The 19,110-nt window shown below is 40.7% G+C and overlaps 1 protein-coding gene and 1 long non-coding RNA gene across 15 annotated transcripts in view; both read left to right on the forward strand.

Annotated features, from left to right (window-relative positions):
- The first annotated feature begins 8,524 nt into the window (after positions 1-8,524).
- On the forward strand, positions 8,525-11,167 carry LOC306651720. The gene is made up of 3 exons (XR_013761189.1): positions 8,525-8,578; positions 9,049-9,191; positions 10,861-11,167. It is a non-coding gene; the product is annotated as an uncharacterized lncRNA (long non-coding RNA).
- Positions 11,168-18,761: 7,594 nt separating this feature from the next.
- NUMB (NUMB endocytic adaptor protein) overlaps positions 18,762-19,110 on the forward strand; it is a 167,296-nt gene continuing 166,947 nt past the window's right edge. For 7 of the 14 annotated variants that reach the window (XM_079129778.1, XM_079129781.1, XM_079129779.1 and 4 more), the window contains exon 1: positions 18,762-18,878. The gene's annotated coding sequence lies outside the window, so the exon portion shown is untranslated. The other 7 variants (XM_079129764.1, XM_079129773.1, XM_079129775.1 and 4 more) reach the window with 6 other exon arrangements.

The following is a 19,110-nucleotide window of genomic DNA, read 5'->3' on the forward strand; positions in this document are numbered from 1 at the left end:
CAAAAGACTCATCATCAACCAGGTGCAGTGATGCATGCCTGTAATTCCAATGGCTCAGGCAGCTGAGGAAGGAGGATCCCAAGTTCAAACGCAGCCTCAGCAACTTAGCGAGGCCCTAAGCAACTTAGTGAGAACCTGTCTCAAAATAAAAAATAAAAATGACTGGGAATGTGGCTCAGGGGTTAAGGACCCCTGGATTCAATCCCTGGTACCAAAAAAGGAAAAAAAAGAAACACTCAACACATTCTGCAAACTGTAAGAATTTCCCTCTAGAATCCAAACTAGAATCCTGTTTATTTAAGAAGGAAATGGCTCAGGTGACTTTTTTTTTTTTTTTTTTTTTTTTAATTCGCTTCCACAGGTCAACATGGAAGCCATATCACAGGACTATAATGAAAAAGAACAAGCCAACACAATCATCTCCCTCTTCATACTGTATAGATGGGTGTGAATGCTTCTAGCTCCCTAGAAAACAATGCCACAGTTTCCCAAGGTCAATTAGCAATTCTCATGAGCTTCAAGGTACTTAATACTTATAAGATTTAGACATTGCAAAAGATTTAAGAGAACCTGCAAACTGTATCATAAGATGGGATTGTGTTAACAGCACATGATACAAAAACAAAACAAACAAACAAACAAAACAGCCATGTAAAGAAGAGAACTAGAATTCTAAATAGTGTGAATCCAGCTTTCTTTCCTAAATACTGATTGCAATTTATACCCTAAAAAACATGAAACATTCAACAGTGAAAAAAATGGCAATGTGAACCTCTCTACTTTTTTCTTTTCCTTAGTCACATCCTCTCTTCTGGTGACATTGTCACTGAAATATAAAAAGCAGTATTTCCCCTATGAACTCCTAGTAAGCTATGAAACATAGCCAGGGGAGAGCTTTGAGGAATACCAGTTAGCCACATAACAGAAAATCTTCCCTTTTTTTTTTTTATGTAGCCTGTTTTTATTCATTGTTTTAAATATTCCACATAAGTGAAATACTAATCCAATGAGTATCCATCCACATACAGTATATCAAAGTTATTTCTACATCTAACCTGAGGATTCTGGGATCTGGCTCCCATGAGGCATTGGAGACAATGAATAATTCTTTATGAGTACTTTCTCAGCCCCTCTATCTTTGAATTTAATAGTGAAAGGACTTTATTGTGCACTCTGCATTGCTGGCGGGAGCTAGAAAGCTGAATTGAATTCTCCAGTAAGTGAGCCAGCAAGGCAGTACAGAGGGTCTCTTAGGCCATCAGTACTGTGGGAGATGTAACAAGCAACAGAAGAAATGACCCTTGTCCTCAAGGAGTTTACAAGGGTTTCATAAGACAAACAGACAAGAACCTTTCAAGACAATATGCCTAATCTAGTGGGAATTATGTGGTACACAGCAGATGTGCTGAAGGAGTTCAGGGGAGGAGAGCGATGGGTTATCCTGGAAAAGCAGGAATTTCCCTGGGATGTGATATAGGCAGAGGGAAGGAGGGAGAACTTCCAGGTAAGAGGAAGAACAGGAGAAAGAGCTGGATAAAGGAATAACTTTGGCAGGGTCCATGACAGTTCCTTTTCTTCTCCTGTTTCCAAAGCAGTTTACTTGTTTCTTTACCACAGAGACGCTGGCATCCATTCTGCTCACCTCACATGTTGTAGGGACAAAATACTAGAATTCCACAAATCCTTCACAAAGGTCCCTACCTGTCCTTCCTGGTTAATTCTCTCTTCTCACAAACCATTTCTATTGTCTTCTTCTTACTGATCCACTCTCTTCTGCTTTCATTAGCTCTACTGGTTGATGAGGCAAGTTGCTCCCCATCCTGCCAATCACAGGAAGCTTTGGTTTGGTCCAGCATGTGGGAGAATCACTGTGAAGCTATTTCTTAGGATCTAAAGAATTTTCCATTTTTCAACCAAGATTTGTGTTTCTTTTAGTTTACACATTCCATCTAAGCGATCACCATTAGCCAAGCATGTCAACAGACCAAAGACCAGAGCAACAGCAAAATGAGGGGTGAGGGGCAGAAGGAAAGCACTTGTGTTAGAATTTACTCTCTCTTCCTACGACCTCCTGTTGGTTATGGCTTGATTCTTCCACCCTGCCCTCTCATTTCTTGATGATCTCTATTGTCAGAAAACATTTACCAAATACATGTGATAGTAGTCATTATGGATAAGCCAGCAAGTGTTAAAGAGTTTTTTTGACTTTGAAGAGTTTATTGTCTATTTGGATAAAATGGGTTTGTTTTGTTGAAGGCAGCAACAGAATCTTTCCAAGGTCAAGTGTAAACTGGTCACTCTGATTTTTCTGAGATTTTAGTTTTATGTTTTTAAAATGAAGGGCCAGAAAATATGTTTTTAAATTATGGTAGAATATTAATATATATTTAAATCATTGCTTTTAGCACACAAAAAATAATAATGCCAGAAATCTAAATTGACATGAATGTTCATAGAGCATTATTTATAATAGCCAAGAAGCAGAAAGAGTCCAAATAGCCATCAACTGATGAAGGATAAATAAAATTTGGTGCACCTCAGCAATAAAAAGTAATAACCAGGGGCTGGGGTTGTGTCTCAGTGGTAGAGTGCTTGCCTTGCATGCATGGAGCCCTGGGTTCAATCCTCAGTGCCACATAAATAAATAAATTAAATAAAGGGATCACTTACAACTAAAAAATTTTTTAAGAAAGTAATGACCAACTGATACATAACACAAAAGAACATGTATACATAATTCCATTTATATAAATGTCCAGAATAGGCAAATCCACAGAAATAGTATACAAGTGGTTGCTTAGGGCTGGGAGAGGTGGGTGGGGATGGAAATGGGAATTGACTGCTAATGGGGTTTCTTTTAGGGGGATGAATGTGTACTAAAATTAGATTGCAGTGATGGCCACACAATCCCGTGCATATACTAAAAACCACTGAGTTGTATACTTTAAATGGGCAAATTGTATAGTAATTATATTTTTATCAATGTTTTTATTGGCACATTATAATTATACATAATAGTGGGATTCATTATATTTGTACATGCACATACATTTTTTTGTCAATTTTGTTCCCTAATACTCCCCTTTCCCTCTCCTCCTCCCTCCCCAATGCCCATCCTCTACTGATCTCCCTTCTGTTTTCATGAGATACCTCCCCACCCCTTTTTCTCTCTAGCTTCCATATATGAAAAAAAACAAATAACCCTTGATTCTGAGTCTGGCTTATTTCACTTGACATGATGTTATCCAATCCTGTTCATTTTCCTGCAAATGACATAATTTCATTCTTCTTTTGGGCTGAGTAAAACTCCATTGTGAGATATATATATATCACATTAGCCAAGCATGTCAACAGACCAAAGACCAGAGCAACAGCAAGGGGCAGAAGGATATATATATATATATATATATATATATATATATATATATATATATATATATCATGATTTCTTTATCCATTTATCTGTTGATGGATACCTAGGTGATAATTACATCTTTTAAATATAAGATTACATCTTAAAGTTTTAAAAAAAATTCTTGAGGGTTAGCAGTGTAGATCAGTGGCAGAATGTTTGCCTAGCATGTGTGAGGTCTGGTTTCAGTACCCAGAACTGCTGAAAAGAAAGAAAGAGAAAGATTGCTGGGTGGTGGTGTACACCTGTAATCCCAGTGGCTTGGTAAACTGAGGCAGGAGGATTATGAGTTTGGTGCCAGCCTCAGCAACTTAGTGAGGCCCTAAGCTACTTAGTGAGACCCTGCCTCAAAAGAAAAAAGTAAAAGGACTGGGGATTAGGGATGTGACTCACTGGTTAAGTGCCCCAGATTCAATCCCTGGTAGAGAGAGAAAAACATTGAAACCTCTTCAAGAATATGAAAAGCCCACTAGAGTTGGGTGATGGTCAATGTGGTATAGTGGACAGAACACTAGTTTGGAAGTCAACATACCTGAGCTCAAATATTCTGCTCCTGATCAGTTGTGTCACCTTATGTGAATTACTTCACAGTGACCAGGACTATCAGGTTCCTTTGCATCATACCTCATACCAAAAATCTGGATTTTTATGTGAAATTTCCCCAGTGGTGAAATAATTGACAAACACTGTAAACTAACACTGTGTCAAAAACACTTGTGGGCCAAGTTCAGCCCTACGCTGACAGTTTGTGACCCTGATAAAGGTTTTTTAGATGATGAGTTTCTACATAGTGTCCACTTGGCTGAACCTTAGTCTATTTAACCTGCTCCCATCTGCTAACCAGCAACAAAGAAACATTCCCTATAAAGTTTAGGGAAATCGTCCTAGCAACTAATTAAGCCAGGCATTGGCCTGGTTCCCCCAGGCTTCCTCATGAATCCAATGAGGCCTGTTCATTTTTTAGGCCAGCCTTAAAAAGCCCTCTCTACAGGATGGGTTTGGAACAGACTCATGCTTCTCTGGGCTTTCAAGATTATCTCCCTTCAGAGGACTTCTGTGGCAGGCTAACTTAGGAAACAGTATCAAGTGATAGGATTGGGACCCTTTCATTTTCCTTTACCTGACAATATTTATCATCTCAATTGCTATTGGCCGACCTGGTAAGTGTGTGTCAGCAGTATAGTCAGTTCTTTCGAGAAACTCAATAGCGGATGATATTTAATCTGTGTTAAGTCTTTAATATATACATGATCTCACAAAGAAAAAAGTTTTAAACTTATCTTGTATTTATTCAATTCAGAGTCAAACAATCTCATGCTACTAATTTATCCACCAAAAGAGCAACTGAGTTTAAAGTTTTGAAAAGAGAAAATCTAGAGAGTGGATCAGGCAGTGGTTGGACCTTGCTGCCCCACCAACACCGACTAGTTGTTTGCGGAGCTTCTGCTCAAAGAACCATGCAATTCATCCCCCCAAAGCCCTGAGTTGAGACTTCCACAGGCAGAACCTAATAGGGGCAAATCAGACCTTCAAAAGTCTCTGCAAAGACATGATGTAATGGGAAAATGGTAGATTTCAGTTCAAATTCTTGCAGTTACTCTGAATGACTTTATGGAAATAACATCCTTCTGATCTTTATTTGTTTATTCTTTCCATTGCTGGAGATCAAACCCAGGGCCTTACACATGCTAGGCAAGTGTTATACTGAAGTAGGACAGATGAGGCTGGACATTGGAGGATTAGCAGGAAGCAGGTTTATTGGCTGCAGCCAGTTCAGAGGAAGCTTTCGCCTAAGACAAATTCTCCCTCCGAAGCAAGATTTTGGATATTCTTTGAACTTTATACCCAGTGGGAGGAGGGACTTGGTTTTTACACAACGTGTGCTTTTTGTTCCTTTTTTTTTTTTTTTTGGTCTCATTTCACACATTTTACCACAAAAGCAGGAGTAACATAAAGTCTGCAGTTAAACTTAGCTTTTGCAAGACAGAGCAGAGCAACAGGAAATAGGACATCTAACCACATTGAGCCCCCTTGCAGAGATCTTGGCTGATATTTTGTTAACAAGAACATTTGTGGTGAGGGTCTCTGAAGAAGCTTAATTTAAGATTCATTGGTGGAGGAGGGGCACCTCTACAATTCCACTGAGCTACATCCCCATCCCCGGACTTTTACTTTTATCGTTTGTAAAATGAGAAGGATAATAATTATCTCATGGGTCTATTGCAGCTGTTCAATCCAGTTGTACATTAAAATGATTTTTATACAATGTCACAGCCTGAGCCACACCTCCTGAAAGTTAAATCAGAAATCTCTGAGATTAAGACCCAGATAGTAGGGTATTTTTGAGGGGGAGGGGGAGGGAAGTACTGGAGATTAAACCCAGTACCACTGAGTTACATCCTGAGCCCTTTTTTATTTTGAGATAGGATCTTGCTAAATTGCTAAAGCTCTTATAAAAGTTGCCGAGGCTGGCCTCAAACTTGTGCTCCTCAGCCTCTGCCCCTTCAATCTGGGATTACAAGCAGGTGCCACCACGACAGGTCTCAATGGTAGGTTTTAAAAGCTTCACAAGTAGGGCTGAGGTTGTGACTCAGTGGTTGAGAGCTTGCCTAGCATATGTTGAGACAGTGGGTTTGATTCTCAGCACCACATTAAAAAAAGAACTTCACAAATCATTCTAATATGCATACCTGATGAGGATTAATACTTTTACTCAGGTAAAGCAGCTGCTCCCTTGATTTCTGGTTGTTCCCCAATTTAAGTTACAAACCAGCAATTACTTTTGGTGTATGTTCTAAAAATGTGCCACTAGGTGTCAGTTTGACCATACAAGTTGGTTCCTGGCAGCTTCTGACTATCTGTTCCGAGTTTCAACCCTGCGTCATCACCACAACCATTTTTGAGGTAACTGTGGTATGCCAGGCACAGGGCCAATAACTCTTAAAACATGTGATTTCTAATTGTCTAGCGAATAGGCAAGTTGCCGGTGTTTTATTCAGGAGGAAGGTGAGGGTCAAAGATTCTGTTTCTTGTACAAAGATACATAGGAGGTATCAGAAATGGAATTCAAGCTTAATTAATTCATTTACTTATTCAGAAACACCAAAGGCTCACTAGGGTACTGTGTAATAGCAGAAAAATTGTATCTATTCCTATGATGATTGTGATCTGGGACAATTGCTGCTTAGTTCATTCAGGACAGGTAAAACATTTGCACATAGTTCTCACCCTATGCAAGTTCATTTTTATTGTTCATGTGTAGGTTCATCTAAGAAGAAAAGGTGGGAACCCCTTTTTGCAGTTCTTTTTGGCCTCAGATTAGCTCTATCTTCTGAAGAATCCATATGCTATGTTCCTAAGAGCATAAAATGACTCTTAAATAGAGTTTCCTGAGATGACTGTTCCATTGTCTCTAGCCATTATAGTAAAATAATAGTTTCTGAGAGCATGTTAGACAATAAGAAACTAGGGACCTTTTAGTCTGGTCTGCTTTACCATAGTCTTATTTACTTATTTATGTCTTTAGCAACAATCTATTAGTCTAGAGTATTATCTAGTTTTAAATTAGTAAATATTTACTGAATAAATGAATGTCTAGTATTGTGTTAAACACTGTGCAAGAAGAGCCATGAGGGAAATGTATAAAGAAGCCTGCAAGCCTGGCACAGTGGTACACACTTGTAATCCCAGCTACTCTGGAGGGGTGGCAGGAGGATCACAAATTCAAAGCCAGCCTGGGCAACTTAGTAAGACCTGTCTCAAAATAAACTAAAAAGGCTAGGGGGTATAGCTCAGTGGTAGAGTGCTTGCTTAGCATGTTCCCAGCCCGGGGTTCAATCCCCAGTACTTCAGGGGGGGGAATGTCTGTACCTTATCCTGGCAAGCAAATTTGAATATTTCTTTCCAAAAGTAATACCTTGTTCTAAAAGCCCTAACTGATTCATCCCTGAGGTGGGAAAGACCAATTTTGGAGAAGGCTCTAAATGAGCCAGGGAAGAGAGGAGTATTATACTGCTTGATTCAATTCATGGATTCGGACTCTAATGGCTTCTCTGGAGTTTGTTCCCACGTCACAAGTATACCAGCTCTATGTGTCTCTGAGTCATCATTTGTAACCAAGCTGTTTGACAGTAAGAACTATAGGGATTGTCAGGTTTGGGTCAGACCTTACATTCTATTCAACATTGTCATTACCCAGTTATGATCAGAATCACTTGAGGGAGGTTTACCAAAATATAATACAGATCACTGGGCCCTACTCCAACCTATCAAACTGGAATCCCTGGAACTAGGAGAGGAACTTGGGATTCTACATAAGAGGAGGATTGAAAAATGGCTAGTTCCAGATTCCCAAAGCTTCACTCACACATGGCTCTGCAATGCATACATTTGCTCTGATATTTTATGTATTCTGATGATATGCCCTCCTTGGGTAATGAGTTTCATGTAGTTATTGCCTTCACTTTGAAGCAGTGAAATATGTATATATAAAATCTGCAAAGGTTAACTCTGTTGGAACTTGGAAAGTGACATTGAGATACTAGATTTGGGGATTTGAGAGATGAGACCATGTTAATTTTACCCACCTTTTGTGATACCATAGACTTAGCTCAGCTCTCCCCACGAGAGCTAGTCTACCAGTCACATGTCCATTCTTCAGATTTTTCTTGGTTTACAGCAGCTCTGGCTTTATTAAGTGATCTGCTTTTGCATCAGCTAGGCAAAATTTGTAAAATTTATGACAGAGTAGAAAAATTGTATCTGTTCCTATGATTGCAACTGGGATGACTCTGTTTAGTTCATTCAGGACAGGTAAGAACTTATCCCAGGCTTGATTTAAAGGCCTGTTCTGAGTCTAGTCTGCCTGTTAGTTTTGGAGAGACCAGGAAGGGGAATATAATTTCTCTCAAGAACTCAGTGACAAATGTACTCCTTTAGAATAACAATCTGGATGGTTCGTGGAACAGAGGAAGAGAGTTGGGAGAGAGTATTTATGGTTAGAGTACACAAGGGGATAAATAGAAGAGAATATCAGGGTCATGTATCTGCCAAATAAAATAATGATCTAGGTTAAGGACACATGTTCCTTTTTATTTATTTATTTACTTATTTAGAGATGGAGAATCACAATTGGGATGATCATTAGGAATCTCCATGTGTCCTTCAGTAAGTCAAAACTTTTTTTTTTTTTTTTTTTTTTTTTTTTGAGATGGGATTTTGCTATATTTTCCAGGCTGGCCTCAAACTCCTGGGCCCAAGTGATCCTCCTGCCTGCCTCAGTCTCCTGAATAGCTAAAACTGTATATACGTATATATATATTTTTTTATTTTATTTATTTTTTTTTTAGTTGTAGATGGACACAATACCTTTATTTTATTTATTTATTTTTATATGGTGCTGAGGATCAGGGCCTCACACATGGAAGGTGAGCAATCTACCACTGAGCCACAACTCCAGCCCCCAAATTTTAAAGTAACTTTGCACATGTATGAGAGAAGAGAAAGAAGTGTTACTAAATTGTAGTCTATATATCAACCCCCTTGGCAAGTTAGGCTTAATTAGAATCAGTCTGCGTAAGAAAACCTGTTGAAACTTTCTATACTCCAGTGCTGGATTTCTGGTTGTATTCCCTAAGGACCTCACCACTGACCCTGTTCAATGATGCTATTAGAAAACCAGTCTCCAGGGGCTGGTTCACTCAAGATGGAAATACTGCAGCTTCTGGTTCTAATACAGGAGCTCAGAGATGGTCTGGCTCCTCTATGATCAGTGCTCAAAGTAATGACAGCTTTTCCTGGCATTTCCTTTCATCTAGAGATTTCAAAGCTTCCTGAAAATTTGCGCCTATCCCATAGGCAGCTGATTAAGTCACATCTCTGACATTCATCTTTTGCTTGGGGTCCTTCCCATAAATTGGCAGCTGAGCTGGAAATAGATTCAAGGTCTCATGCTGAACACCCACTCCCTCTCTTTGCTACCCAGTCTTGAGCAGTCTGTGGTCTCCCACAGGGCGTAACTCTTTAGAGGGACCTGTGTATCAAATCTGCCTGCTTCCTTGCCGTCATCACCTCCCACTGATTGCATTTCTGGGTTCCTTGGTGTCCTGGCAACTGGGCTGTGACTTGGCTGTCCTGAATGTGAGAACTGTTGAAGAATCTCCAGGGATTCTTCATGTCTTGTCATCCTTCATCCCATTTCCTCTTCTCCTGCCCATACTTTCCCTTACATCCATCAAGGTACTGTGCCCTCAGGTTCATTCTTCCTTTCTCTCTCCATCCTAATCTTCTCATCACAGAAGAAAGAGGAAAAAAAAAAAAAAAGACCATGCGCTCTAGAGGTAGGAATGGAACTGAAGAGTCTTTTTCCCCTCTTGGGTAGCCCTCTTGTTCACAGGCAGAGGTCCAAGGGCATGAACCTTGGCCTCAAATGGGTGGAGGAGGAGATTAGCAGGATGAGTCCTTACTTCCCACTCCCCCACCCCACCTCCCCAGGGAGTTGACTTGTTTTTACTGGAGGAGGGGTGACTCAGCACAGACCCTTGATAGGGAAATCTGTCTCAGAGCCTGAAGCAAAAGCAACAGAGGGCCTGGTTCTTTCATTTCAGACCAGAGAGCTTTCACTGAGTCCCGGAAAATTGAGCTTTCCTTGTTCCCAATGTTGGCAACTCTGTATAGAATATCCCAAAGGAATGGCCCTGTCCACAGCTAGGCAGTGGGATTTCAAATTCGGAGTGCAGAGATGGTCCTGCACATACTAGTGGAGAGCTTTATTTAGCTGTACTACACCACTGTGCTTTTACCTACTAATTACTATAACTACTAGTGATTATGATATGATAATTAGCACATGCTTTTTTTATCACTCCCAGAGCACCACCCCAAAATAAATAATTGTGTCTAGTGGCAAGGCGGCTCCTAGAGACAATTCCTGATTCATTCATTCATCCATTCACTCACTAGATATTTAGTGATGTACTGATGGCCAGGTCCTGTGCTAGGCAGCCACGAGCAGGAAGGATATGGTCCTTCGATCACAGTGCTGACGCACTGCAGGATGGATAGGCACCAAGCGAGTATACCCAGGAAATGTTTGTATCCAAAGCGGAAGTGCAGTGTGTATAGGAGGGGTACAGGACACAATGATGGCTAGGACAGCGGTTGTCAGGAGGCCCTCTGTAATAATTACTTTGAAAGTGATCGGTAGGAAGAGAGGGAGTTAGCAAATGGAATCCAACTTACAGCAAAACTATGTGATTTGTAGGATTTCCAAGAAATATAAAATTAAGCAAATTTCAAGCTGCCTCCTCATGTTAACCCTCCAGTGTAACTACCAGGCTGAGCCAGTTGCAGTACCTCCAACTCTGCTTCTATATAACTCGATGCTACTTTGGGAAAGTGTGAAATTCTACTCAAGTGGAAGATATAATTATTGTATCCCACTATTTCAGGAAGAAGATGGCACCAGGGAAGTAGGCATGGTAATCAGTTTCTTCTGTTATTTCCACAACCAGGTCCAATTCTCCATGCCCTGGGGATGGTATGGGTCTATGATAGGAAATATGTTTGTCTCCAATTGAGCAACAACATCCTTCTTATCAGCTGCTATACTGAGGAAGACACTGATGTCCTTTTGCAGGAAACTAACAGGAAAAGAAAGAAAGCCTACCACTAAGTACACTTCCTGAGGGCAAAATGAAATGGCTAATGCTCTGGCTACAGTGTAGGAAAGGGCTGAATAAATAAATACACCATCCCTATTGTGTAGTCAGATCTCTTTTTTCCCTTCTAAAATGGGCCAAACTGCCAAGGGGCAGACAGAGGTCTTCTTGGTTTATTAAGCGGTATTGAAACTTACAATCTCCTGTGTCTGGAACATAGAGGAAACACAGAATTGGAATGAGAGAAGACAAGAGTCACCAGAAGAGGAACTTGGTATTGGTACATACCTCTCCTTTACACTTCCAGAACTTTTTCAGCAACTTCTGCTTTGAGCATTTCTGTGCACAAATGTGGTAATGTTTGTGAATGTGTCAGGAGAAAAAGGGATCCAGGTTAATGCATCTCAGAAAATTGGTGAGCTTCTTTAAATCACAGCTGTGCAGGTGACTTGATTTGGAGGCAGAGGTCATTATTACCTGTGATTACTGAGCTTTAATGAGTGACACCACAACAGGTTCTGCTAGAGAAGGTGACTGGATCTGAAAAGAGTTTCAAGCATTTTCTAGTGAGGATAAGTTTGCTTTTGCACAGGACACAGAAGAACATGAGCAAATATGGACAGGGGGTGGAGGTGGAGGAAATAATTTGAATAGTTATTCCTAGTCTAAAAGATGATATGGAATGTGTGGCAGACTTGGGCCTTGGTCTTTCTAGAGAGTTTTGGTAATAATCATTTATACTTCAGGAGGGTTTTTTTCCCCCCTTGTCTTATATAATAATCATGGGTGAGCCCCGAGAAATTACTCAAAGCCTAAATAATGGGGTTTCCTTAATTATAATTCCTCATTTTCTTTGGCCATAGGCCAACCCTCAATTTCTTCTTTCCTTATAAGGAAGCCAGCTTTGACCCAGCCCTGCCTGGTTACCCCAAGCTCTTAGGCATCATGTTGCAAACTGGACTCTTTTCTTCTAACTTTCTAATTGCAAAATTGTTCTTTATTCAATGCCATGTTTCTTATTACTTCCCATAAAGGCATGGAAACCTCCTTTTTGGGTGTCCTTATCCTGTCTATAGATCCTGTGCAGGATTCTGCCTCCTCTCATTCTCAGGTGAGGTCTGATTCAGCAGACCTTGAAGTGACCAGCTTCTTATGAAAGGGACAAAGGTCACACAGCCTAGCCTCTGCTCATTCTTTTTTTTTTTTTTTTTGCAGTACTGGGGATCAAACTCAGGGCCTTGTGCTTGCAAGGCAAACATTCTACCAGTTGAGCTATCTCCCCAGCCCTCTGCTCATTCTTTTAGGCACACATCCCTAACTCTGAAACCTGAATGGAGCCCAGTTTGCACTTTTGTAGGAGGTGCTGTCTGACTTACAGGTTTTGAGCATACCCTTCTTGGTACAGGGCAGGCAGGAAATTAGATAGCTGTGGCTTTGTTGGTTATATTTTATGAACCCTAAATCTGGACTTATACTCTGGCTCAAGGAAAAATGGAACAAAATATATGGAAATAGGACCAATCTTGTAAAGTTACCAGAGTTACCAGAGTTCATAGCATTTCCTTCCAATAGCTTGGAGAGGCAGTTAGATGTCACACATTAACAATGCTAATAATTTCTAATGGTTATGGAGCACTTACTATGGTCAGGTGCTGAATTATATATATTACCTATTTAGTCCTCATAAAAGGTTTCCTTCTGGTAGTTAGAAGAGAAAATGAGCCATTAAAGATACTGAATAATAATACTAATAGCAATAAGTTGTGCCAGTTATATACTGTTATGTAGATGACCCCAAAGTGAACATATTTTCTCATTTAATTATTATTATTGTCATCATTATTATTTTTATATTGGGGATTTAACCCAGGTGCTTTACTACTAAGCTATTTCCTCAGTCCTTTTTATTTTTTTATTTTATTTAATTATTTAATTAATTAATTAATTTACTTATTTGCAGTGCTGGGGATTGAACCCATGGCCTTGAGCTTGACAGGCAAGGACTCTATGAACTGAGCCATATCCTCAGCCCTTTATTTTTGATTCTGAGACAGGGTCTCACTAAGTTGCTTAGGGCCTTGCTAAGTTATGAGGCTGTCCTGGAACTTGCAATCCTTCTGCTTCAGTCTCCTGAGTCCCTGGGATTACAGGTGTGTATCACTGTGCCCAGATCTCATTTAATTTTTATTTTATTTTTCTGCAGTTTGGGTAATGAACCCAGGGCCTCACACACAAACACATGCAAGGCAAGCACTAGACCACTGATCTTCTCTTAGCCCCTCATTTAATTTTTAAATGAACCCTACAAATAATATATTACTTATTATTAACCTGAAGTAAGTGGCGTCTAAAATGACACCTGATGTTCCTCCTGCTGGTATTTAAATCCTTGTGTAATCCCCTCCCCTTGAGTTACTTCTAACTAAGAGAACATGGTAAAAGTGATGGAAGGTCACTTCTTCAATTGTATTACACAAGATTTGTGACTTCTGTTTTGCTGCATACTCTCTCTGACTCTCTTGTTGCTTGCTCTGATGAAGTAAGCTGCCATGTTGCAATGTGCTCTGTGCAAAGGCCCACTGGGCAAAGCACTGAAGGAGGCCACCAGTCAACAACTCCTAAGGACCCAAGAGCTTAGTTTAAAGCCTGTGAGGAACTGAATCCTATGAACAATCATGTAAGTGAGCTAGGAAGCAGATCCATCTCAAATGAGCCTTCCAATGACCACAGTCTTGTGAAAGACCCAGAGCTAGAGAACCCAGTTAAGCCATCGCAGGATTTCTGCCCCACAGAAACTTTGAGATAATAAATGCTGTGATTTTTTTTTTTTTTTTTTTTTTTTTTGAGATGGGAGTCTCACTATGTTGCCCAAGTTAGTCTCAAACTCATGGGATCAAGTGATTGGCGTGCTTTAGCCTCCTGAGTAACTTGGATTACAGATGTGGGCCACCATGCTTGACTAATGTTGTTTTAATCTATTAAGTTGTGGGGGAATTTGTTAGGCAGCAAAAGATAGCTAAAACACATCCTATTTTGTGAAGCCTAGGAAGATCAATTAACTTTCTAAAAGTCACAGTTAGTAAATGGCAGAGGCAGGATATATATATATATATATATATATATATATATATATATATATATATCATCAGGATATATATATATATATATCTCATCAGGATATATATATATATATATATATATATATATATCTCATCAGGTTTGAGAGTCTGTGTTTGAGTCTACTTTTTGATGAGGTTCCAAGTGATTGGGTCACTGGAGTTCTAGAAGGCATTCTACTAGGAGAAATCCTTGGAAAGTAGCCACGTTTCCAGGAAACTCTTTGTGCGCATGTAAAACGGGCGAACAAAATTTAAATGGTGCTAAGTACTTTGTATAGCCCACTCCCTGCTGCAGAAGAATGGCTGGTCCACCCATAGATCTGGTGATAGTAACTAGGGGCTCCTTTCAATAGCACAATGGCAAAGCTAAGAGCTAACTGCCTATCTATTTTATAAGCCCTGAAGTCATCTTACTTATAATATGCAAGGTGGGTTGAGGGGGGAACATGCCCTTTCTTTTCTTTTCTTTTTTTGGTACAGGGAATTGGACCCAGGGGTCTTAACCACTGGGCCACATCCCTAGCTCTTTTTATTTTTTAGTTTGATACAGGGTCCCATTAAGTTGCTTAGGTCTTGAACTTGCAATCTTCTTGCCTCAGCCTCCTGGTGTTGTTTTTTGTTTTTGTTTTTATTTTTGAGGATGAAAGTAAATGCATTTAGTAATAAGAAAGCACGGTACACTCTTTAAAAGTCACAAAAGCCCTGGAATTAGAAAGCAAATGGTTCTGACTGAGAGAACAACCCTTTCCATCGATTTTTTTCTTTCTTCCTATCCATGAAACATAGCCTTGAACTTTGAAACCACAGTGCCTTGTTCCAGCGTGGAAAGCAGCTGGCACTTTCTTATATTGGAAGCTCCTGGGTTGGGATGGTAAAAATATCCTCTCCCAGATAGTCTCCCTTTGTTTAGTCAGAGTTTTTCTTTTTTTCTTTTTCTTTTTCTTCTTTTTTATTTTTGTCAGTGGTCACCTTTATGAAGATACACTCCTTGGCTGACTGCATGAATCTATCCTTCCTTGTCAGCTTGCGTTGGTGCCACAGCAGCAGGCTTTGAACTCAGGGAGGATTTCCAGGTGGCGGGAGAACAGTCCAATAGGCTGGAGCCCTGGCACACTTCCCCTTTTACCAGTGGCAGAGACTGTGCTTTGCCGGTGCAATTATGCAACCTGGTGTAAAGTCCACAGCCAGGGAGGGGCGGGAGCAGGACTTAAAGCTGGCTCAGCAGTCAAGCTGGGCTTCTGGACTCTCTTTCTAGCTTTCTGTACCTTCTACTTTCCTGGCCCAATGTCTCTCTTTCTTCTCTTCTTTCCTGGCTTTCTCTCTCTCTCTCTCTCTCTCTCTCTCTCTCTCTCTCTCTCTCTCTCTCTCTCTCTCTCTCTCCCCCCCCCCCCCCCCCTCTCTCTCTCTCTCTCTCTCTCTCCTCTCTCTCTCCCACTTCCCTTCTCTCTCTGATCTCTTCTGCCTCCACCCTCTGGGATCCCTAACCAGGAAACCATCTCTTATCCAGTATCTTGGCTTGCCTCCAAAGCTAGTGGCAGACAGCTCTGGCCCTTGTCTGGTTTCTGAGTGATTTTCTTCTCCATCAGTTGTTTATTTCTCCAATCCAGTTGGAACTGGAATTGTGTATAGAATACTGGGGTGGGGGGCGGTGGTGCAGCATGGGGGAGATTCCAAAAATAAGAAATAGAACTTTTCCATGGTGAGATTTTGCTTCTCTGGACTAAAATAGATATGAAAGGAGATTTGGATTCTGCTCTCTTGCAAAGTGACATTATGAAAAGAGAGCTGGAGAAGAAATAGCATCACTACTCAAAAAGCCCCAAACACCCATATCACTCTTTAGATATTGGGACATGTCTCTGAATCCTCCATTTTACACTTAATTGGATTTATAAAGGTTATTTTCTGCCTTTCATATATATACCTGCCATCCTGGTCTTGCTCCAGTAGCTCTGAACAGATACCATCTTTGCCACCTCCACAGCCTGCCACACAACACAAAGCTGCAGACTCCCAGACTCCAGTGTTCTTACTTTCTAAGAGGGGCCCTGAAAGTCAGGAGAGGCACAGAACACAGGAAGGAAAAGAGAAGCTGGATGGAGTAATTACATTACAGGGTTACCTTGTGCACAGAAATTCAAAATGTATGGTTCAAGGAACAATCTCTTCAGTACTGACAGTCTTTGATAACACAAAAGACTTCTGTTAGTTCCAAGTTTTTATAAACATTTCTTTTTCTAAAAAAGGTTTTCCCTTTTACTGAGTTTATATATTATTTTACCTTTTCTTTCTTAACTGATTTTCATAAAGAATGGCAGTCATAGAAATATGTTACATGTATGAGCAAAAGCATTATAAAAGGCTTTTTTAAAAGTGTTTGAATCAGAATGAATAACTGACCTTTGTGGCAATTTTTCACATTTTGTGATAGTAATTTTGTTGAGTTCCTAAACTTAGATGGCAGGTCCTCTTAGTGAGACTGGCCTAATTCTATGTTCTCTATGGCACCTAGTCACTGTGGCTGTGCAAGAGCCATTATTACTCGAAGTACCATAATAATGGCCATTCCCTTCTATGACGTTATTGTTTCCTATCTGCCAGGACGTTAATTGCCTTCTAGCTTGCTCTAAAATTGGTAGTATAGCACACTGCCAAGGTTAAAGAAGAAAGCTGCTGGTGATTTATTAAAAGGCTGTGTAAAAGAATGCACTAATGTTTCCTTTGGACATCTTCACATTTGCATATTACTGCTTTTGTTATGGAATGTTAGCTCAGGCTTTCCTCTTGACTTCCATCTTATCACGGTCAATGTCTGATCTTTCCTTCAACTAAATGATTCAGACATTTCTGAAGTTATTTTGGCTTTTTCACTTTCCTTTTATGGTTTTTTTCTGAGTCACTGAATTGAATGGGAGGTTATTTCAAAATTGGAAGGTGAGGATGAGAAAAGGGGGAGTAAGGTTCCAGAAAATAACTAGGAAAGACACTTTATTGTTCTGTATAGTTACTGGAGGAATAATTTCCACTTGGTTTGATGAAAGACGTGTGTAATTTAAATTTGACTAAAAATACAAGCTAGAAAATAGTTTTTTTTTTTTTTTTCTTCAAGATAACAAACTATACAGTTTTAGTTTCCATGTAGCTTGCTCTGCAAAGGATAGGTTAGTAAATAGAATAGATAAGGACAAAGAGTTAGCAGAAAGAAGGTAGGGGCAAAGTACACAATTTCCAAAGTCCAGATTCTTGGTCCCCCAGAAAGATCCCAATCATAAAGTAGTGCTTGTGAGGAGAACAGATACTTGACCGTTTTCGTGTATGTTTCAAGACTGTAGATTTGCTTAGTGTATAGGTAGAGATGTGATGAAGGTATATTTAAATCTGATTTAGAAATTCAAAGAGTAATCAGGACAGTATTATTATTATTATTATTTTTTCGGAGCAGGAAAAGTGGGTGGAAATGAAAAAGAAAAGCAAAAAAGCTAATGATGAATATATTTCTAGGAGCACAAGAGTTTTTATAGCAACACCAGATTTCTCAAAAATGCCTACTGTGATTTGTACCCAAATGAATAAAAAACGCAATCATTTATTCTTGTGCATTGTGCCAAGAGAGAGAGAAAGAAAAAAAACAAACAAACACTGCAATTCATTCAATGGCTCTAATTTAGACTGCTAGGAAGAGGAGAGGTTTAGAAAAAGAGACAAGCTTTTAAAGTATCTGACACGTAGATAGCAGACTATTTAAAAACTGCTGAACACAAAAAAAACAAGCAAGGATGGAAGGGGTTGGGGGAGGAATTCTCATTTCCAGAGCATCCACAAGGGTAAAATGTGGTCCGATTATTCAAAACTTGCTGATGACTGGCTGGTCACTTGTCAGAAGCCCTCTAGGAGTGGGTCTGGAAGCTGGAGAACTCTCAAGGCTACACTTCAGTTTATTGACGACTTATATAATTGTAACTGAAGTGGACTGTTTGCTGTTAAATAAAAGACTGCACTCTGCCCTTTAGCAAGGGGATTCAAGGAAAGAACTTCAAGGAAACTGGGAGCACTGGGACTTCTAGAAAAGGGGGAAATTTATCTCTACAGTACCTTTCTTCCAAGGGATTAAAAATACTTCTTAAACACAACCTCTGGTATAGGTGTTTTGCAAGTGTTACCTCTATGAGTAAGTTGGCACTGATAAGCTTCGACTTGTAGGAAGGGAGTCGGAGAAAGGGAAGAGTTTACAGAATGAACTCCACAACAAAGAGTTAACCCTTCCCCAGTAACATCGGATGTGAGCGTCTGCCCCTTCTTTGCTTTCTACTGCGCAACCAAACTGCACAAGCTTGAACCAACCTGGTGGTCACATCCCTTGCCAGTTAACTTTACAGACACTTCCAGCAGCCTATCAAAACTTCGAACTACCCAACTATCAACCAATTACAAATAAAGCTTGGTCTAGGGCTCGCCAGGTCCGGGCGGGGGCGAATACACCGACCATGGAAAGGGGCGGTAAAGACGGGATGACGGGCGGGTAAGTTGAACCAATCATAACAGAGAGCCGCCTCCCCACGGTCCAATGGATAGGTCGGAAGCATGATATAGGGTGGGCCTGTTGTCATGGGGGAGGTGGTGGCGCTTGGTGGCTACTGGCGGCCGAGGTAGAGAGGCAGCCGCGCCGGAGTTGGTCGTGGGCAGCTGCAGGTGAGTGCGGAAACCCGGCTCTCAGGTTTGGAGGCCGAGGTGGGGCGGAAACTCCAGCTCAGCGCTCCGGAGGCGGAGGCCGGAGAAAGGGGGCCTGGACTACGGGCCGGGTCTGGGCCGGGGCCAGGGCGGAGGCGAGTTCGCCCTGACTGGGCTGGTGGGAGAATGGCCCGGTTCCTGGAGTTCGCACTGGGAAGGTAGGCAGGCGCTGGACACTAGCGGGTCAGGCCGG

Source organism: Sciurus vulgaris (assembly GCF_902686455.1).
Source record: "Sciurus vulgaris genome assembly, chromosome: 2".
NCBI classification, from domain to species: domain Eukaryota; kingdom Metazoa; phylum Chordata; class Mammalia; order Rodentia; family Sciuridae; genus Sciurus; species Sciurus vulgaris.